The 23,680-nt window shown below is 37.5% G+C and overlaps 1 protein-coding gene across 1 annotated transcript in view; it reads left to right on the top strand.

Annotated features, from left to right (window-relative positions):
• MRTFB (myocardin related transcription factor B) overlaps nt 1-23,680 on the top strand; it is a 92,972-nt gene that overhangs the window by 35,851 nt on the left and 33,441 nt on the right. The window lies entirely within an intron of this gene.

Below are 23,680 nucleotides of genomic sequence, written 5' to 3'. Positions count from 1 at the left end.
TAAAAGACACCTATACACTGAAATACTTAATGAAAATAGCTCTTCATTAGCTCATAGTGAAGACAGTTCACTATATAAACATATTTAAATCAATGTAATAAAATAAAATTTTATTTTACTGCATCCACCATCAATATATAATTTTCAATACAAATACGCCAACATACAAGCTAGTGGCTATTCTTTAGCCAGTGCAGATTCTAAATATTTGTTTAAGTTAATGAAATTTACTTCACATATAAAAATAATGAAGGTGGGATAGAAAATAAATCCTTTCCCCCATTTACTGTATTGTTATTAGTGCACTAGTCAGCCTTTGGGGATAGAGATACAGAGAATAATTTTAGTGGATGATTTATTAATAGAAGAACAGTCATATTCAAGTATAATTGGATGAACTTGTTTGGAAGCTAGTAACTTTTCGTCTGCATTCCTATTTTACTGCAGCTTCTGTATATTGTAACTTTTGAATGCATTTTGCGCCTTGCATTCTAGAGTTGTCCCCTGAATTAGTAATATAGGGTTAATTTTTGTTTTATTGCCTGTTTGCTTTATATATAGCTTACAAAGAATCAAGCACTTGAAAAATAAAATAACTGGCTGTAGAATAATTTGTATATATATATATAGTTGGGACAGTCTCAGTTTCAGCTGTGGTAGACACAGGTACACACAGTGGATGAGTTTTGTTCAAATACATTTAGCCTGGAAATGATCAAATTATTTTCTTAACTGGTTTTTGCCACAGTTTGTGGTTTGACTGGTTTGACACAGTAATGTAGTCCACAGTAAAAGTCTTCAGCTAGGCTCAACTTAAAGCAGGTTCTTAACCTTGAAAATCTTAATTTGAATTGTGGCCAGAGCTGGTTGAAACACTTTGTTACATGCGGCATTCCTTTTTTATTAGAATTTTTCAATGTAATAAAATACATAAAACAAAAATGAAGATAGAAAATAAGAAATAGAGAAAAGAGAATTTTTTTTAAAAAAGGGAAAAAAACCCCATACAATTATGCCTTCCACCTTCTTTCTATCAATCATCACCTAAAATTTTCCCCAACCTCTTCATCCCTTTTTAATCCCAATCATCAATTCGTTTTTTTTCTTCTTTCAGTAAAAGGCCCATATAAGGTTTCCAGTCTTCCAAAAAAAAGTTCTTATCGTTTCTTTCTCTGACCAAACTGGTCAGCTTTGCCATTTCTGCAAGTTCAGTAAATTTTTACATGTGACATTCCTAACATGGTAATAAATATATTACATTTAATATATTTAATTACAATCTTATCCTGTAAATATTGCTTCAAGAGGATATTAGATGTGAGGAATAATTTAGATCTGAACTACTGTATGTACTGGAGCCTACTCTTTTGGTTATGAAGTGGCTGTGTTTGTCTCCATAGCGCTGGGGATCTAGAGAAGACTATCAGATGAGGAAAATAATTTTGTTTCCATGGAGACTTTGAACTATTCTTCCGCAAATCCTGTTGTAATCATTTTTGTTTGACTAATTTTACTTCAGATCTCCTTTATTTAGAGTGCTTTGTTCAATTGTTTGATTTGTTATAACTGCTGAGATTTAAGTCATACTGTATAACTCTTGAGTGCCTAGCATCTATTACAGATTTCCCAATGATTGTAGGAATTTTTTATTGAAGAATTGTGTTTGCAAGTAACCACTGTATACAGAATGGTTTGTGGGTTGGAGGCAAGTTGAAAAATCACCTCCATGTTTTTCCATGTGTGTATATATTTAATGACTAACATTTTTCTAGGGGAACCTAATCTATATATTGACAAAGCTAAAGAGAGGTGGGTCTGATCAGAACACTGCCTAGACTTGCAGTGTCATTAGTGTGCTTATGTGCACATCTTTCGGTAACTGCCAGCCTCCCATCCCAATTCAGTTGTAATTTTATTTGTAGAAATGGGAAGCTGGCATCATTTTTATTTACAGGAAAGGCTTTGGATCTACATAGGTCCCTTAGGCATTCTTAGAAAATTAAAAATGGATGCATGGCTGCCACCCAATACTGTAGAATAGGGATCTGGCAATAACACACTTATTCAGAAATGCAGTGTTTTGGAAATTCCAGAACATCATGTTTCCCATATGGACCATGCCGAACTTGGGCTGGAAAGGGAAATGGACCGTTCGAGAGCCAGTTCAAGAACCAGAGGATTTATTTCCAGAAACTGAAAAACTGTCCCCAGCACAACATAGTTTGGGGTGAGTTTCAGCATGGGCTGGAGACAGAATGGTGTTCTCCAGAAAGTTCTGGTTTTCAGTTGGTGAGTTTTATGGATCCCTGTTCAGAAATGCATCCCTGCTCCCCTCTGCAAATCAGGTTAAAAGAAGCTGTAGTTCTGAAGAGCCTCCAGGGGAGTAAGGAGGGGTAGTGGAGAGGAACTGATTAATTGGTATTTTGTAACAACCTACAATTCCACATTCACCCCCATCAGTACCTAGAACATGCTCTCAAAATTCCATATGTGCCCGTTAGCCAGAAAATGTGGCCCAGCCCTGGGTTAGAGAGTACTGGCAGTTCCCTAAAAGCTAATCTGAGCTTTCTGCTGTTGGTTATAATGGGCTTTATTTTTGAATATTTTGCATCTCCTCTGAAAAATACATTTGGCTGTTGATGCTCTGTACTTCTTACTGCTAAATAAATATAAACAAATAAACCACTTTACTTAGGGGAAGATTTGCCCAGTGATGATGCAGCTATTGTGGGCTTAGGCGGGGTTTGGGGGGCGGGTTGATTCTGGAATTGATTCTGTTGGAGGAACCTTTCTTATTATTCTCCATAGATTGTGATGTCATTTAATGGCCGATGTCTTTATGATGAATTATTGTCTCATCTGCCTTTAGTCTGTGGAACGGGCAGTGTACAAACCACTAAATTCCAAATGACTTCAGGGCATCACTGGCAATCTATAAAATGACCCTTTTGCAATATAAATGTAACTGATGCTTCAGTTGAATTAATATGTTGCTAGTGAGCTACTGTACATCCTGCTTGTAGAAGCCCAAACTTGTCTGAAAGTCTCTTCTGCTCCCAAGTTATTGTTTTACAATTTTTATAGGAAAGTTGTTCGTCATACCAGTAAGCAATAGCGTGGTAGGTCAGCTTAAACAAGCTCCTTCTCATAACATAAATGGGCCAAGGACAAGACATCTCAACTCAGTCTTTAGTTGCTCTGCAGCAGCTACTCAGTTGTAGCCAGGTAGTGTTTAACTTATGGATGATTGTATTTTACTTTAGTAAAATATCTGTCCATAAATCTGTTTGGTATTTATTGATGTGCATTCTAAAAAGCCTTGGAAAAGATAATAAATGAACAAGTGATTAAAGGATTGTCACTGTTGATTCAGTTTTGGAGTGGGTTCATGAAGGGATCTTCATTTTGATTGTGCTATTTATACTCACTTTGGAAAACATTTGTCCTTCCTGTTTCACTTCAAATTGTTCTGGCAAAGCTTGATGGTAACTCCATTGGGATAAAAATAGCATTAGCTAATTTATAGGTGGTGACCTTTGTTAGAAGAAAGTAATTATTTCTAAGTGTGTAAAACAGCTTTCTGGAGAGGAATGTCTACATCTAGGTATGTGTAAAACTGCAATTCCTTTTCCAATGCCCCTTGTATCAGTCACAAGGCTTTCTAATACATTCAGATAATATACATTTTATCTTAATATGCTAAAAAGCTTGAAATCAGAATAGCTAATGTAGATATAAAAGAGATTTAAACTAATGCTAGAAGATTTCAGTTTGTCCTAGTAATCTAAAAGTATCTGTTATAGTTTATTGGAGATTATTCTGTATGCAGAATAATTACTTTAGTTTTTCCAGATAAAATAATGCTTAAGGCTGGTCTTTAAAAGAATTCGTTGCTCACTCCAATTAACTGTTTATGAATGGTCTTAAATGTAAAAATAGAATTAATTATAGTGAGTTTCTACAACACTGATTTATTTTATTAGATAAATTAAAATGTGAAACCCACAACATATATATAATTGCTTTTTGTATACTGAAAAATTAATGCACTTTTTACTATTATTTTTTTTACATGACTCAAAAGCATATAAAGTCTTGCATCAGTAGAGTTCACTTTAATAATTTCTATGTTCTGTATTTGACTTTAAAAAAATGTTTCTCTATTAAAGCATGTTAAGAACCCAGGTCTTTGTTACATTACCAAATTGTTATTTTTATCCATTGAAGATAAGCAATAGCAGACATGTTATTTAAAATAAATATTACATACACATATTATTTTGCTATTACATATGTGGGCCAAAAAATGCTTTCTTTAAAAAATGAACTTGTAAAAATAATCATCTGGAGTAATTGTGTCAGGATACATTGATCCTGCCAAACTTGATATAGGTCCCTGGGGTATTTGTGTTTTTTTTACTGCAGTTGCCAGGAATACTTCATTTAGGTCCACTTCTAACTTCTCAACAGTAAGAGTTGATTCTTCTTCTCATGCTCATACTGAAGTAATGGGAAAACAAAGTTGATTTATGTACCAATAGTGTTTCTGATGAGTAAAAAAACCCCATCATACACAAAGAAGATTTGTTTGTACTGATTCATCCCATTAGGGTAAAAAGATGAGATCATCTCAGACCGTGAACTCGGTCAACGTATGTTGTCATGTTACTAAAGGGGAAAATGGGTCCAAAATACATGGCATGCTTTCTACATAGATGTACTATTGCATTTTTAACAATGATGTATGATTATATCTGCCATGATGATAATCATGATTCAAGCAAATTCACATCTGAAACCCAAATTAATGCTCAGCAGGAAAACCCCTGAGCATGTGCAGATGTAATGCTAAACATGCATATGGTAGAGGAAAAATCTGTAAATCAGTTAGAAGTGTTTTGGCAGAAAATACTGACCTTAATTTTGAGGGTTTGGGGGATATTTTGTATTATAGAACTTGCCCATCTTTCCACTTTTTAAAAAAATCTGCAAATATTTATAGTATTTATATATATATTGCATTCAGTTAATTTCAATTGTTTGGGGTCTGAGGGGCATCATTTAATCAGTATTGTCTATCTGCTAAACTTTAAGTTGGGAGTCTATGCCTGTATTCTCAGTAGCTACTTTGTTCTTTGTTGGCCAGTTCTGCAGTTGCCTCCAGTTTTTCTAAGTATTAGGTTCTTCCCCAATGACTCTTGCTTTCACATTATGTCCCTAAAGTATTTAAACTTAGCTTCAAATTTGTGTTTCCAGGGAGCAGTCTGGTGGTATGTCATATAGTACTGTACTGAGTGATTTTGTTTTGTTTTTCTTTTCAAATCAAAGTTTCTTCCTCGACAGTTTTCTCCGGCTGATGGTCCAGCTTGCACAGTCATATGTTGCAACTGGGAAAACGATGCCGTTGTTTGTTTGGTTTTGGTGTGGCCTGACTCCAGACTGACTCTGGGGGGCTCACAATATAAAAAACAAGATATAGATACAATAAGTGTTGTGTTTGTTGTCAAGGTGATGTCTTTGCACCTTGATATTTTATCTATGTCTGTCATAGTATTTCTCCCAAGTATTTATTTGTTTGATATAGATCCCTCCTTTTACATTAAGCCAGTGTGCATAGCAGTCCCTCCTCCAGTTTTTTTCCATAACAACCCTGTGTGATAGGTTGGGCTGAGAGTGACTGACTGACTCAAACCTAGTCAGTGAGCTTCTAGGGTCGACGTCTCCCTAATCCTAGTCCAATCCCATTCTGGTTCTCAGCATATATCTCTTTATTTCATGGCTACGTTCACCATCTGTTGAATTTTTGATTCAGGAAGACGAAGTCTATTACTACTTCAAGTTATTGTCTGCTTATTAGCACTGGATTAGCAGTGCTGCTTTTGCACTCTTTGTAACCTTCAACAGGTTTTCCTTGACTCTATCCATCCGAGTGATATCAGCAGCATATCTGAAGCTGTTGCTATTTCTCCCTGAAATTTTAATTCTGATTTTTAAATTCCACTCCAGTTCTCATGATATATTCTACATGGAAGTTAAATAAAGGGACAACATACAAACATTGATGTGTTCTTCCTAATTTGGAATCATTTAGTTATTTCATATTCCACCCTAACCATTATTCTTGGTCATCATACAAATGAAGTAGCCTGGTACCAACATGTTTTGAAGGGCTGTCCATATTTTCTGTGGTCTTTACAGGTCTTTGTATAATCAATAAAGCAAAAATAATTGTCTTTCCCATCATCCAGCAGATGTTACCAATGTGATCTTGGGTACCTAATAGTTGGACTCCTGCAACATACTCTACATGGGGCTGCCCTTGAAGAGCATTCTGAAGCTGGTTCAGAATGCAGCAGCGGGGGCAGTTTTGGGTGCTCCTCAGTATGCCTCCTTAACACGATTACTTTGTGAGCTGCACTGGCCCCCAGTAGGCTTCCATGTACAATTTAAGCTGCTTGTAGTTGCCTATAAAGCCTTACATGGCACAAAGCCAGGCTATTTATAGGATTGTCTGTCCTGATTGTGTCTGTGTCCCTCCAGATCCATCAGACTGGGCATTTTCTGGGTCCCTTCTGGGAGACCATGCCATCTTGTGAGACTCAGGAAGCATACCTTCTCTTTGTAATGCCTGCCTTATAGAAGAACATCCCCCTGATACCTGGATGGCCCTGACCCTGTTAACCTTCTGGAAAGCCTTGAAAACCTGGCTTTTCCCTCAGGTATTGGGGTCAGGTTGCTAGTGGAACCTAACATGTATGGGATTTTGATTGTGATACAGTTTTTAAGTGCCTTGGTTCCATTATAATTGTAGGGGAGTGTGGAGATTACCTTGACCAAATTATGCAGGAGCTCTTAAGGGTCCAAAAAAGACAACTTTATCAATCCTGGAAAAGGGGAAAGTGTGAAAAACAAATTCAAAATAACCCTGCCTTGATTCTGTTTGATATAAGAGGGGTAGAGGGAAATTCTACCAGGCTTTCAAGCTTCTGTTATTATGCCCAGAGCAATAAAGAAGTATTCTTGTGATCCTTGGTCTTTTTCCTGATCTGGTTTACCTCGAAGGGCTGACAGTAGTATTGTTTTCATGATATATTATGGCTGCCCAGAATATTCTCAGGAGTTTTCTCCAACAGCAAAGTTCAAAAGTGTCAATACTTTTCTCCCCTGCTTCTTCAAAGTCCATAATTTACCTAATTTGTATTAATTATAACTGGATTGGTTAACTTGTATGGAGAAGGAGCCATGAATCTAGTAATAAAGGGTATTGGATCAATGGATAGCATGCCACATTGCTCTCAAAATGGCAATAAAAATTAGCAGGCAGTTGAGCAAATATCATTTCCTTTTCTCTCAAAAATTGGCTTTGGTTGTGCCACAATAATAATAAAAAATTCCAGGGACCATTAAGGAAAACCGTTTTCTCTGATTGGATAGCTTATTTGGAAGCTGCTTTTGGTTACTAACTGAAAAGATTAAAAGGATGCTTACATTGAAAATAGATTAAAAAGCCTGGTTCTCTGGAGTGATTTAATGAGGGTAAGTGTTGCAGCGTAAAGAAGGTATTAGAATTTTGCTACTTAAGAATTGTTATATGAGATAAAAAGAGAATAAAGGTACCACAGAGCTCATCCTAGAAGAGAATTGCAACGTATTTTCCTTTTATGCTACTTAGATGTCCTTCAAATGTTGGAATTACCTATTGATTTATGGTCATAAAGATGGGTTTCAGCTATATGGATAGGCAGATGCCTCCCTCAACTTTATTATTTATTTAATTTATACCTCAACTTTCATTAGGGAGCTCAAGGTTACAGACATACATATCCCCTCCTCCTATTTTTCCCCACAACAACCCTGTGAGATAGTTTGGGCATTGAGAGAGGGCGACCTGCCCAAAGTTACCAGGGAGCTTCTGTGGCTGAGCTAAAACTGGGGCCTCCCACACCTTCACCAGTATAGCACAGTGGCTGTCTTTGATTTCTCTGATTCTGCCTTTCCCCCCCTCATCTAATGCTTGCATGGCTTGCAGTTTGTGCAGCCTTCCTCTTTTCAGATTTTCCTGCCTCCTGTGACATCCAACCACTGGTCCAATGCCACCTTTATTCTCCTTAGTTTTTGCTTCTTCTGTATTTTCTTTCCTAGGTGGGCTGTATCCTCCCCTCCCCCCCACCCCACCTTATGTTTTGCTTGGCTAAAGCTTAGATTTGTAGGGTTATAGAAGGACTGTTGAAAGAAGGAAATTGGTGAGTCCTTGCACAATGAGCAAACCTCTTGTGGTGGTGTTATATCTGTGCCTTTTTTCTTTCAGGATACTTCTTTCTCTTCTAAATTACATCACTTGAGTCTGTATCCATGCTGTAGCAGCTGTTTTGTTTTGTTTTTTTGCCTCTATAACCACATTAACATTTTTTCCTGCACAAGAGACATTGAAATGAATGGGAGTTGTGCAGAAACAAATCTCTGTTTGTTGTCCTTGTGGACTTCTGCATTACCAAGTGTCTACAAGTACTATATTTATTTCCGGTTGACTGTTAGGTATTTTGATTCAGCAGCAGTGGGTTGGTTATCCATTATTCTGGGGTGTTTGTAGAAAAAGGACTGGTTTTGCACAAAGATGGTGAAGACTTTCTTCCCATGTTGCTTTAAACTGGGTCTGTGTGTGTGTGTACGTGTACATTTCAGCTTCTTGAGTTCTCTTTGAGATTATTCCAGATTGCTCAGGCATTTTTCTTCCCCACAATACTTCTTTTGTCTAGGCCAGCAAAGTTGACCAGGAAGAGGTGACCAGTAGATAAATGGACACACAACATGTTAGCACTGTGTAGTTGACTGATCAAAGTTCACATCTGTGTGTATAAGCACACTAGCTGTTTTAGCTTATGCACAACCCCCTTTTGATTCTGACATTAGGAACTGAAGAAATAATGCAAAACAAGCATCAGGCAGCATAAAGTGTTTCCAAAACCTTTGGCCACAGAGGCAAAAGGAGAGACTGCCATACGAGTTTGTCATCTTAGGTATCATCAAACGTTGCTCCTTCTGCAAAGGCTGGGATTTATTTTTCTGGGATTTATTTTTAACTGCTTGACTCAGTGTTTGTCAGATGATTCTGACCATCAAACTGCATATTGAATGCAAAGCGCCAGAGAGAGAACCGGGGTGGCTGGAAAGGGGAGGGATATGGAGCAGTTGCCTGGGAAAGGAGGGTGGGATTTGAAAGCTCTCTTCCTAGGCTCAGCCTCCCTCTCAGAGAGAGTTAAAGCGCTTCTAGTCATTTGAATATACTTTCAGGTCAAGCTGGGATGTAAAGGGTAATGGCTGATTTCAGATGCTTTAAAGACATAATTGCTCAATTATTGCCAAAGTGACTGGAAGAAGCAGTGCGCTGCTGGCTTGTAGTTTGGTCTCTTTCCTGCACTGGATGTTGCCTTTCTAAAGGAATCCCATCATGATCGATAGCTCCAAGAAGCAGCAACAGAGTTTCCCGGAGATTTTAGCTTTTGAAGATATCGAATCCTTAAAAGAAAAGGAATGCCTTGACACAGACATCCCAAAGAGTCTTAAGGAAGGTCAGTTTGGGGTTGAGGAAGAAAAATGTGTTCAGCAATAAATAGTGTTATATTTTGAGGGGATGTCTATAGATAAATGGTTAAGGAATTAATTTGTGCAAATCAGTTGTTCTAAATATTAAAAGGGAGTGGATACATTGCTGTTCTCCAGTTCCAATTCTTGAAGAGTAATTAACCTTTTAATGATGTATTTGAGATAAATACTCGCTTTAGTTTGCTGTTGGGTTTTGCCAGCTGAGGTCACCCAGAGCAAATAGAATTAAAAATGTTTTTGTTGTATCATTACTGTTGATTTCCTTTAACTCCTCCCACTTTGATACAGCTTGGTTTTTTGTCCTTATATTTTGTAGTTAATTTTTTGTGAAGCTTAGAGCCTTCTCATGTTAGATGATTATAATAAAAATTATCAAGGAATTCAGTGAAGTAGGAAGATTAGTACAGATGCCATCTGTACTAATGAGAGCTGATGTGCAGTATCTCCAGGAGCAGGAAAATGTATTTTCATTCCCTGCATCAACATGTGCATGCATTATATTATACAAGATAAAGCGTATTTTAAACAGTTGCAGTATTTTATCCTTCAGGTATTGGTCTTTGGTTGTTGGTTGTGTGATACCTGAGTTTTCCATTTATAATGCAAAGTCCTATTATTCCTTTCCCCCCCCTCATACTTCTACCAACAGCAATATACAGCTTCCTTTACATATCTGTCTAGTTTTCTTTTTTGGAAAGGGCTGTGAAGTATTTGGTAGTGAGCCAGAGAACAGTGTTTGTTTCCTTTGATATAGCATTGGCACTTCCTTCAAACCAGATAATGTTTTTCCCTCTGAACTAAAAGCATATAAATATAGAGAATAAGTTTGGTAAGAAATCGAGGAAATGGCAGCTCTGTTGTGGTCTATAAAAGACAGTAATATATTTTAATGTTAAATGTTATAATTGCATCCATTCCAATACTGAATGTTGTCTTATATTTTTCATTGTCGTCTTCCTTAAAGATCAACATTTTTCTTGCATGAGCGGAAAGCAGTTCAAAAACAGGATGTCTGGAATATCCATAATTTAGCCCAAGACAATAGTTCTGTCTTACCATAGAAAGACATAAGAATTAATCAAAATGTTAAGAGAAAACATATACTGTATTGTGGGGGAGTTGGAAGTAGTTTTTACTGGTTTTAAGACTTGTCTGACTGTTAACCTTATGTTTGAAAAGCAGCAGCTCTTCCTTATGATTGCAAAGGAGTATCCACCGGTATTCCTAAAATTTGCCTGCTAGAAAAACCAGTGGACAGAGGAGAAATGATTTGGTTCATATCAAAATTTTCTCCTTTTCTGTGGCTACTCATTATAGATCAAATTGTGGAGATGATCAGGGATGCTTGGTATGTCAATTTGATTAGATTGCAGGTATCATTCATATCAATCTTCCCAGCTCTGATCTTGAAAATCACTATAGCATCCCATTTTTTGTCCAAGGAGTTCAGAGTGGTATATTTTTCATGCAACCATTCTTATGAAATAGGTTAAACTGAGATCTGCTGATTGACCAAAAGTCACTTATTGAGCTTCATGATTGACCAAATCAAGATTAGAAACTTATGCTGAGATATGGTATGTTAACACCAGACACAACAGAGCAACCATCCGTTTGAGCCACGAATGCCAGTTGACTGTCCTTGCTTCAGGCTAACTGGCAGGGTATTCTTGGAAGATTAGCTGAGTATTTGCAACAGCTTTCTGTCTTTGGGGCAAAATTCAGTGTGTTGGCTTTGGCAAATAAATCCTTTTAAGTTTTGGGTTTTATGCAAAGATTAATGCTTGTATTAGTATACTAAGAGATCATTTCCTTCTCTGGATGCCATTTCTCTACAGTCTTATTTATTATGCGGACAGCCAGATCACGATGTCATGACTTCATCCGCACAAGTCAGGTTTAAGTTTGTTTTATTGAATAAACTATAACTGTCTTGGTTCACACAAGAGAGCATGGAAATCAACCACAGTGAATAGGTTCATGAAACGTGCTGAACCAGGGTCAATAATTATACAGCTTAGTGTAGTGTGTGAACATAGTCACTGCTCTTCATAGTTAGATAGTTGTTTTAATCTGTTGTTGGCTATCTGACACTGTTTTTAAAGGATTGTGTTAGTCATACTTCAATGCAAGAAAAGCTAATCTGCGTCCATGCACTTCCACGCATTTGCTTTGATTCTTAAAATAATCAGAATGTATGTGTGTGTTTTAAGTCTTGTTGTAACAGCAGTAAGATTCTGGAGCCAAAAAAGCTAAGAAAAAAAGAGTTCGAACTATTGTCACATTTCATATTTTCAGTCCACTTGGAGCTGAATATTTCTAATAGCTCATCTCAGGATTGTTTTCATTTAAAATTTTATGGGACAGTTCAATCCAACATAACAGCCTTCTGTGGCGTTTCGTTTGGTTCAGTTTTGTAAATATTGGGCAGAGGCCTTCTCGCGCTTTTTAATACAATTCCATTGTGGCCCTCAGTTTTGGGAACAAGTTACCCACTGCTGATTTCTCTGTACTTTTACAGTATTTCTTCTCCTCCTCCTTTTATGTACCAGAGTAGAATAGCTGACATTTAATTAAGAATTTATTCACCCTTATCATTGTTTGTAGCACGTATGATGCATTTTTTTTTTCAAATTCTGCTGCTAGAAATTAAATTTGGAAAATGATTCTATTTACACAGTTTATAACGATACTAAAAAAAATTGAGTTCAGGACAGCAGATAGATGTCAGCAAAAAGACTTTTCTGCTGTTTTTGTGGTCGTCTGGAGGAAGGCAGTCCAAAAGGCTTGCTCTCAATTCCCACTGTTTCCCCTCCCACTGAAACTCTTGAATCTCTTTCAAGCTTTGTTTGGACAAATCATGAAGCACCAAATCAGGTCAAATTTCATTCATTCTATAGAATTGCAACCAACCCAGAATAGTTTGATGGAACCTTTAGAGTGCAGTGTTGTGTTTTGTGCTTGAAACAAAACATTTGTGCATAACCCTAGTTACTACATACTGTGTGACAATCTCATCATCCCCAGCTTCCAGTCTCTTAGCTTTGTGGCACTTGAATGGAGAATGAATTAGTTCTTCTCTTAAACCAATAGTTTTTGTTTTTGTTTTAAACTGAATTATATTGTATAGAGCAGTATTTCTTGACCTCGGCAACTTTAAGATGTGTGGACTTCAGCTCCCAGAATTCCCCAGCCCAACACATCTTAAAGTTGCCAAGATTGAGAAACACTGGTATAGAGAATAAGTTGTGAAATTCTGATGGAATGTCATGGAAATAGAGAGCTGTTACAAAGAAAGGTGTGTGCTGAAAAAGTAGAAAGTGTGAGAAAGAAACTTAAGACAATTCTGCCTTGACTGGGTTAGGTATAAATTGAAGCACAGAGGAGCTTTGAGGGGCTTTTAAGATTCTGTTATGATACTGCAACTTTCCAAGACATCTGATAACTCCTATTTCCTGACTTTGTCTGTCTCAAAGGGCAGTCAGGCATTATACAATACTCTTATTATTTGAGGTAAATAAAAATAAATAAATAGTAACTGGTTAGAATGCAAAACCAGAATTATACTTCTTTAATTTCTGTAATTTCAGATACACATCTAGAATAGAATGTTAATTCATTTAAGTTGCAAGGGTGCCATCTTTTGTCAGCCTTCACTTGGATATGGTAGAAAAGAACAGATAGACGGAGATTGGATGAAAACCTAAAATACAGAGGAAGTAGGTTCACTATCTGGCCTCTGGGTTAATATATAAAGATGGTAATTTGGTAAGAGTATCTTACAAAACCGCAAAAGTCTCTAAATGTTTGGGGAATCTATGTGTGCATCTACCAATTTTTATACTGAATCTGTAACAGCAGCTTTCCTATAGCTATATCATTGACATTTAAAAATATGACAATAATCCTCTCTGGTTTGCTGTGACAAATTTTTCTAATATTGCCACAAGACTACTTGTTCTAATATTAAAAAGGAAAGCCACTGATATTGGAAAGAAAAAGAGTATGATCTGGATTCCAAACATTAAATTTGTTTTGCTTATGAATTACAGATATTTCACTGCAATATTGTTTTGTTTTGTTCATTTTAAAGTAAAAACACAAAACATACAATATAGTTCCTTGCATATTTTTATTAGTAGTATCAGAAAATCCATGATAGCAAAGATTGCTGTTCCAGAGTGTTTTGTTTATCATTTCAGCCAAGTCTTTGTATTTTATAAATGGGAACCATTTTTTAAGAAAATCATCTACAAGGAGCAGATCACACAACATTTTAATTTACAGGAGAATCTTATCCCTATTAAAAGACCCCTGTTTATCTAGCCATTGAATAATATGTGGCAGATGCTCCTCTTTCCATCTAGCTGAAGTGGATTCTAATCAAAAGCCATAGTTTTAATTCATTTTGTAAATTAGAATATCTGTGCCCAGTATCTTGAAAATTGGTCAGAATGATTGGATGTATTTGAATGCTGTATTTCTTTCAGCAGTAGTCAAAATATTGAGATTTTCTTGTGCACTGTGGCTGGAGTAAGATGACATCTTGCAGTTATCATAAAGGTACAGTAATTGTTTGGAAAACATTTAAAAATGGTATTTCAATATAAATCTGTTGTTATGCTGTATGGCAGAACGAAGTGCTTTTTTGTCGCATGGATAGTATTGAGTAATTCTCTGATTAATCTTGACCAACTAAACCGTTTGGGGCAACGTGTGCACAGTTTTTGGTACTGATATCAGGGTACCACTTTTGTCTCAGATCAGATTCGAACATCGGCCTTAGAGAAAATTCAGCTCGAGCTTCCCACCCCACCACAAAAAAACTAGGCAGAGGAAGGGGAGAAAGAGCAGCTCACGTGGCAGCATGTATATTCCTGTGAGGAGCAGGCGTGTGAGTGGCAGTGGGGGCAAAGGCTGATGGAACGTTCTCTGACCAGGCAGTTCGAAGGTGCCATTGTGGAGGCTGCAGTGTGAGGCTGGGACAGCTTGCAGTTGATGGGTGCAGGGGTTGCGGGCCGAACTGGAGACTGTTCTGCGCGTGCTGCAGGTCTTCTCAGGGAGTTCTGGCAGGTAGGGTGGGCTCCGGTTGTTGGCATCGTTAGATTGAATACCCAGGCTGTGGATTCATGCCTAGCTTGTGCTGCACTGGGGCTCACATTGTATTTGGCTCACCTGTGTGAGGTATGAGATGAGATAACGTGTGAGAGGTTCCACCTTTCATGCATCTGGGCACTTAGTGAAGAGGGGACCTAGAGAATAGGAGGGACATTAGATGTGGTTTCGGGAGTAGAAGGGAAGTGATAGAGGATGTGTAGTGCAGTGTGTTTGGAAGATTGGTATGCCAGCTGAGTGGCTCATGTCAGATTGCTGGCCCACTAGGGTTGACTGATGGTAAGATTGGAGAGGAGTAAAATTAGGGGGTTGGTGTTGGTAACCTAATATCTGGGGATGCCATTTGGGGCCTTGAGATGGGGAGTGGGGTGGACAGGTCCCATTAGTGTTGGGCCAAGAAAGGAATGTCAGGAGATGTCAGGTAAGCCCTTACTAGGAGAAGAGGGATCAACTATCTGGTGCAAGCTCCCTCTTCTGGCCTGATTGCCTCAATTGGTAACTGGAATTTAACCTCCTGATCTGATCAGAAGAGGTACCTGAGTGATCCTAAAGGAACTTCTCACAACACACAGGGAGAACCACTCCTTCTGAGTCTTTTTTGTTTTATTTTCAGTTCAACTTAATTGCAGTTGCAACTAATTGAAATGGACTTCTTAGATTTTATTCATCTAATAGGTTTCAATGATTGTAGAATTCTTTAATGAATGTGTCTCTGTTAAATGTTATGGAAATTATTAGCAGAAATGCTCAAGCAGTTGGATAATTAGCATAACTCTCCTTTGGATGTTGTAACGCAGCGAGAACCAAATAGTGAAAGGGCTACCTAAATAATTCACTTCGCAAATATGCAAGGTATCATACAGAAGAAAAGCGTAATGTAATATAGGCAATTCTATAATTTCTGAAATTGCAAATTAGATAAATGCAGTAGCCGAATCTACTCAAATGGGGCCAAATGTGAAACTCTTAATCCACTGGCAGGTTCTTCATTTAGACAGTTACTTACAGGCTTGAGTCCTGTTGGCCATTACAGAAATACTTAAACTTGTGACATCCAATCTCTGGAATGATCTTCCCCAAAAATTTACCTGGTATAATTTGTTGGTTTCTTTGCTTTTTTGAAGTGGCTGATTAATTTCTTTTATTCATGATTATTTATTTATCGCATTTCTTCATTGCCCATCTCGTACAAACAACTCTGGGCAGTTATAAGATATTTGAAGTCTTTGATTGCTCTTTTATTCTGCTTTACTTGAAATTATTTTAATTGATTTGTGTTGTTATTGCATTTTTGTGGACTAAAGGAAGCATATATGCCTTACATCAAAATGAATTAATTAGTGATATAGATCTTGAATACCATAGATGAGGTGGGACATACTGAATTAAGTTGGAAGACAGCTTGATGGTAAAGTTTCCTGAGATTTACTTGAGAATTCTACCTTTTCATTGTAAAATTGCATAACAGCAACTTTTTGGTGAAGTGTGCGACTTAAGGCTATCTGTAGTCTGTACAAAAGGACAGTTAAATCATATTTAACAATAATTGTCTGAGATACTTATGGAGAAAAGCTCTCGTATGCCTAACAAATGAAACAACCTGTGTTCATTTAAGAAAGAGGGAAATGAGTGTTTTATATTTGGTGTTTTCCTTTATTTTTGCATTCTGCTTTTGAGATTTGTGCCTATGCCAGTGCATATCTTGTTAAAAATTTTATATTTTTATAACATTTATTTATATATTTATAACATTCACCTATTGCAAACTGTTGCCAGACAGATTTTAGCTGATATATTTTATAGTACTTTAGAGGATGAAAAGAAAATGTTTTAAAACTTGCTGAAGTTTGGATTAAATAGTACTGAAATATCAAAATATGCAATTATAACAAATACCTATGAGGAAAGACTTGCTATTGTTGTTGATCTCTGTATGGGCCACTCCCCTGCTCTATATAACCTCATTATCTGAGATGAAATAACCAACTGTTAAGCTTTTACTAAAAGCATCCCAAGTTTTTGGCATATTTTTGCTAGTGTGAAAGAATCTTTAGAACAGCTTTTTCCATCTATGTTCTTCCGATGTGTCAGTCCACAAAACCCTTGCTTTCTGGAAATTGGGGTAAGTGTAGTCCAGCACAGCTTGACTAAACCAGGTTGAATAACATTTTGGGGAGAAATTGTAGGTTTAGGAGAACAAGATATGGGCTGTGAAGTCCTTACTGCAGCCCTGAATGTTTGGGCTAGCCAACATTTCTCATTCTGTGTTACAACTGCAAGGATTAATAACGCTCAGGAATGAACATGCTATTTGTTATTGGTTCACAATATTCTTTAATATATTTTGCCTTTACCTGTTTTATTTAATCCATAATTGTTGCTTTTCTAGACACTGTTGTTTGTTTGTTTATATTTCAAATTTAATTACTGCCCATCTCGCCCAAAGAGCGACTCCAGTGTAGAAATGAGTGTTTGTATTAAATATTTGTACTTTTATATTTATTTTGTGGCAAGCAGTTGTTGATTAATCTCACTGAACCCCTGGAGGCTTTTTAAAGTAAAAAGAAGCAGGTGAAAGTTTCTCAAAATTTGATAGATCTTTTGAAAAGATATGTATAGGGGTGGGTTGCCAATCTCATTTTGATTGATCCCAAAATAAACTTTTACAACAGAATCCTTTACATTTCTATTACTTTTAAGAGTGTTACTCTTGAGAAGGGTTCAAAGGATTGCGGCCTAACATTCATAGAAGTACTTTGTATTAGTTCAACTATTGATCCTGATGGATGCTGTTATTTCTTGTCTAACAATGTTTTCCAGCTTTTATTTGATGAGGTGTGATGTTTTAATTGTGATATTATTTTTATCTGTATTTTCATTGTTGGTTCTGTCGAAGGATAATAGGAGACATGAATAAATTTAAATGCCAAACTAGATTTATTGGGCCTCAGGGAAGGTAGGACATTTCTTAATGTATTAGTGCAAAAGACATAAATCTAATATTAAATGTTTATCTTCTGACTTTCTGATTATTTCCCTGATTTCTAGTTCAAAATTGAACTCCTGAAGATGGCTAACACAAACAAAAGCTTAAAGCCATAATGAAAAGGAAACAAATCAAAAGTTAACTGCACCATCCTTTCTGATTATTTTATTTTAATTCAACTGTACAACAAATCTTGTTTGGTTATGGAGTTTACATTTTAAGAGTATGAGATTAAACATGTCAAAGCTCTCTGACATATTGGAAAGAATTTCAAAGGCTTAAGCTCTATTAAATTTACTACAAGACAGTAACTCTGATGATTTGATAAGGCATTTATATTTCCTTTCCTTGGCAAAAACAACCCCGTGTGGTGAAAAGACATCGTGATTGTTTGGGGCCTGGTTCTTTCACTGGGGTTAGCACATGGCTTGGCTTGAATTGTGTTTCTGGCAGTGGCAAATGTTTTGGTAATCCATATAACAAATAAGATTTCTATTCATCTAATGTTATTTGTAGTTTTGGCAGCAGCTGTTTCTACAATGCTAGATTTTCCAGTAAGAGCCAAGATATCCAACATTTTTATGCTTTCCCAAGTCTATACAGTATTATAAAAAGAGCACTGACATCCTGTGACTTTTGCATTACCTTAACGGGGTAGATTTCACAACATTGTGCTAGATGCAGATGTTTGGCCCTGTAACACAATTGAATTGTTTGACATAATTGTAACTTAAATAGTTGATGTTAAAAGTTTTTAAAAGATCAGTTACAGTTCCCTAATAATTCGTTTTTGTTGGTAGGCTTTATTAGTTGTCCTCTGCATGGATGGACAAAAATTAAAAAGTTAAAGTCTAGGCTCAACTCAAGTTATTTTCTGTTTCAGAAAAAAGTTTAAAAAAAATTAGCACAGCATACAAAAGGCTTTGAAAAAAATAAGGAAATTGTTTGCCTTTTCTTTATTGAAAGACTGAATTAATTGTAGCTGTATAATGATGAAGTATTTCCTTGAAGAAACACTTCTTCTGGTGCCTTAATGTTCATACAATTGAAAACTGAAACTGATTTAAAATGTTCTGCAGTAATATAAGTAAAGGGCAACTGCAAATAGGACCCCTTGCATTGCGGAGTACAGTATTCTCAATAAGGAAGAAGGCATTGCCAGGATTGGCAGCGGGGTGGGGATATGGTGGCATAGCTGCTGGAAGAAATGCTCCAGAAATGCATTCAATCCCTGAACGTGTTGCTGACAGAGATATACCAGCTGACTTTGAGTTGAAAAATATAAATTTGTATACATATATGTCTTCAGCAAAGGATCGTTACCCTGCCATGGTGCTGGAGCTTGAGCACCTCAATGATGCCATGAGCTAAACCGTGAAGGGCCACCCAAGACGGGAAGGTCATGACAGAGAGGTCAGACTAAATGCGATCCCTAGGGAAGGTGATGGCAACCCACCCCAGTATTCTTGCCGTGAAAACTCAATGGATCAGTACAACCAGAGATATGTCGGTATACCATCGGAAGATGAGACCCCCAGGTCGGAAGATGGTCAAAATGCTACTGGGGAGGAACAGAGGATGAGTTCAACTAGCCCCAGACGTGATGACGCAGCTAGCTCAAAGCCGAAAGGACGGCTAGCGGCCGATGGTGCTGGTGGTGAACGGCGAATCCGATGTTCTAAGGATCAACACACCACTGGAACCTGGAATGTAAGATCTATGAGCCAGGGCCAATTGGATGTGGTTATTGGTGAGATGTCAAGATTAAAGATAGACAATTTGGGCGTCAGTGAACTGAAATGGACTGGAATGGGCCACTTCACATCAGATGACCACCAAATCTACTACTGTGGACAAGAGGACCACAGAAGAAATGGAGTAGCCTTCATAATTAATAGTAAAGTGGCTGAAGCAGTGCTTGGATACAATCCAAAAAACGATAGAATGATCTCAATTTGAATTCAGGGCAAGCCATCTAACATCACAGTGATCCAAATATATGCCCCAACCACGGATGCTGAAGAAGCTGAAGAAGCTGAAGCAGAGCAGTTCTATGAGGATCTGCAGCACCTACTGGACAACACGCCTAAAACAGATGTTATTTTCATCACGGGAGACTGGAATGCTAAGGTGGGCAGTCAAATGACACCTGGAATTACAGGTAAGCATGGCCTGGGAGAACAAAACGAAGCAGGACATAGGCTGATAGAATTTTGCCAAGACAACTCACTCTGCATAACAAACACTCTCTTCTAACAACCTAAGAGACGGCTTTATACATGGACTTCACCAGATGGACAACACCGAAATCAGACTGACTACATCCTTTGCAGCCAAAGGTGGCGGACATCTATACAGTCGGTAAAAACAAGACCTGGAGCTGACTGTAGTTCCGATCACGAACTTCTTCTTGCACAATTTAGGATCAGACTAAAGAGATTAGGGAAGACCCACAGATCAGCTAGATATGAGCTCACTAATATTCCTAAGGAATATGCAGTGGAGGTGAAGAATCGATTTAAGGGACTGGACTTAGTAGATAGGGTCCCGGAAGAACTCTGGACAGAAGTTCGCAACATTGTTCAGGAGGCGGCAACAAAATACATCCCAAAGAAAGAGAAAACCAAGAAGGCAAAATGGCTGTCTGCTGAGACACTAGAAGCAGCCCAAGAAAGAAGGAAAGCAAAAGGCAATAGCGATAGGGAGAGATATGCCCAATTAAATGCAAAATTCCAGAGGTTAGCCAGAAGAGACAAGGAATTATTTTTAAAGAAGCAATGCGTGGAAGTGGAAGAAGACAATAGAATAGGAAGGACAAGAGACCTCTTCCAGAAAATTAGAAACATCGGAGGTAAATCACAGGCAAAAATGGGTATGATCAAAAACAAAGATGGCAAGGACCTAACAGAAGAAGAAGAGATCAAGAAAAGGTGGCAAGAATATACAGAAGACCTGTATAGGAAGGATAACAATATCGGGGATAGCTTTGACGGTGTGGTCAGTGAGCTAGAGCCAGACATCCTGAAGAGTGAGATTGAATGGGCCTTAAGAAGCATTGCTAATAACAAGGCAGCAGGAGACGACAGCATCCCAGCTGAACTGTTCAAAATCTTGCAAGATGATGCTGTCAAGGTAATGCATGCTATATGCCAGCAAATTTGGAAAACACAAGAATGGCCATCAGACTGGAAAAAATCAACTTATATCCCCATACCAAAAAAGGGAAACTCTAAAGAATGTTCAAACTATCGAACAGTGGCACTCATTTCACATGCCAGTAAGGTAATGCTCAAGATCCTGCAAGGTAGACTTCAGCAATTCACGGAGCGAGAATTGCCAGATGTACAAGCTGGGTTTAGAAAAGGCAGAGGAACTAGGGACCAAATTGCCAATATCCGCTGGATAATGGAAAAAGCCAGGGAGTTTCAAAAAAACATCTATTTCTGTTTTATTGACTATTCTAAAGCCTTTGACTGTGTGGACCATAACAAATTGTGGCAAGTTCTTAGTGGTATGGGGATACCAAGTCATCTTGTCTGCCTCCTGAAGAATCTGTATAATGACCAAGTAGCAACACTAGGAACAGACCACGGAACAATGGACTGGTTTAAGATTGGGAAAGGAGTACGGTAGGGCTGTATATTCTCACCCTACCTATTCAACTTGTACGCAGAACACATCGTGCGACATGCTGGGCTTGAGGAATCCAAGGCTGGAGTTAAAATTGCTGGAAGAAACATTAACTATCTCAGATATGCAGATGATACCACTTTGATGGCTGAAAGCGAAGAGGAACTGAGGAGCCTTATGATGAAGGTGAAAGAAGAAAGTGCAAAAGCTGGCTTGCAGCTAAACCTCAAAAAAAAACCAAGATTATGGCAACCAGCTTGATTGATAACTGGCAAATAGAGGGAGAAAATGTAGAAGCAGTGAAAGACTTTGTATTTCTAGGTGCGAAGATTACTGCAGATGCTGACTGCAGTCAGGAAATCAGAAGACGCTTAATCCTTGGGAGAAGAGCAATGACCAATCTCGATAAAATAGTCAAGAGCAGAGACATCACACTGACAACAAAGGTCCGCATAGTTAAAGCAATGGTGTTCCCCGTAGTAACATATGGCTGCGAGAGCTGGACCATAAGGAAGGCTGAGAGAAGGAAGATCGATGCTTTTGAACTGTGGTGTTGGAGGAACATTCTGAGAGTGCCTTGGACTGCAAGAAGATCAAACCAGTCCATCCTCCAGGAAATAAAGCCAGACTGCTCACTTGAGGGAATGATATTAAAGGCAAAACTGAAGTACTTTGGCCACAAAGTGAGAAGACAGGACACCCTGGAGAAGATGCTGATGCAAGGGAGAGTGGAGGGCAAAAGGAAGAGGGGCTGACCAAGGGCAAGATGGATGGATGATATTCTAGAGGTGACGGACTCATCCCTGGGGGAGCTGGGGGTGTTGACGACCGACAGGAAGCTCTGGCGTGGGCTGGTCCATGAAGTCACGAAGAGTCAGAAGCGACTGAACGAATAAACAACAACATACATATATGTAGAGAAATATCATGTATTTCTTTCTTTTAGATAACGGTTAGCAAGTTTAGCTTTTTCCTTTTTTTGCCCAGAAGGAAGTATTTGTCTTCTAAGTTTGCTTTTAACTATTTAAATATTACTATTTAATATTTTGACCTCTCATTAGGGAATTAATCTACATCAATTTTTTTGTGTCAGAAATAATTTTATCGATTTCGGAGGAAGTGATGGGAAACTTACTTGTGCCTAGAGATAATGTATTGTGCAATATCGTCAACTTTTTTTGAAAAATTCTTTTGCCCTTTCTAACGCATTAAGACTTTATTTTGCTGTGCTTTAAGCTAATGACTTCTAGATATGTTAAAATCATATTGAAAATAACTAACACTTTTTCAAAATAAAAGACAAATTGCATATTAAGATTATTAGCCTTTTAAAAATATGACTGATGTTTTTCTTTCTGGAAGAAGACAGTACCACTGTGTGTCTTTAATTCAGTAGGAAGATTGCTTATTGCAATTATCAATTTGATAATTGGTTGCTATTTATGTTTTTATATCTTAACATTACTTTGGCTTTAATGTACACTTTTTTTTTTTAAGGAAGAGGATAAAATACATTTTAGTATACGTAGATTCCCGATTTAAAGTATTTTAAAACCTTTACAGAGAGAGAGATGAACAGACAGAATTGCTTACAATTTTTTTTTCTCCCTGCTATCAGATCCTGGGGTAAACATTAAGATATGATTGGAAACAGGTAAAAACTAGATTGTACAGAAAAAAGCCAGACTGTGGTTCTAAAGCTATCCATTCTGTTGATTTTCTGGAAAGCTTATGCAGTTGTGGATGCTATAAACTTGCAGTTCTCCTTTACTCCTCTTTCCCATCTTTCTATCATGAACTGGCTTCTGTATGAAGATCCAGGCTTGCAATAATTCAGATTTATCTTATTAAAAATAGTACGTTCCAGGAGAAGAGGGTTGAACTAAGTGTTCATATGTGAAATTGTCCTAAGTACTTATACATACATTTCAGTAAGTTCCATTAGTTCACAAGGATGTTATTCTGGGTAATAATGTTTAGGATTGGACTCTTATTAACAACTGAATAACAAATTCATAGAAGTTGCCAATTTAACTGGTCTCTTAAAAATATGACAGCCTCCTTGAAACTTTCAAAGCAGAGAAAGTCTTTTAAACCTGGAGAAAGATTCATGGGTCTTTGTCATGTGCTTGACATTTTACATGAAACAGCTGTATTGGTTTTTATGTGTTACATCAGCAAGATAATAACTGAATAAATAGGTTGAGCACTAATACATTTTGGAGATGAGATAGACTAACAGAAAAAATGGATCACCAGAAACCATACATGAGGTCTTAGATATCAGTTTAACACAATAGTGCATCACAAAACTAAGATTATGGTTTCTTTACAACAACATGCCAA

This window comes from Candoia aspera, chromosome 14 (genome assembly GCF_035149785.1).
Source record: "Candoia aspera isolate rCanAsp1 chromosome 14, rCanAsp1.hap2, whole genome shotgun sequence".
In the NCBI taxonomy this organism is placed as follows: Eukaryota; Metazoa; Chordata; class Lepidosauria; order Squamata; family Boidae; genus Candoia; species Candoia aspera.
This window is presented reverse-complemented; position numbering and strand designations above follow the sequence as displayed.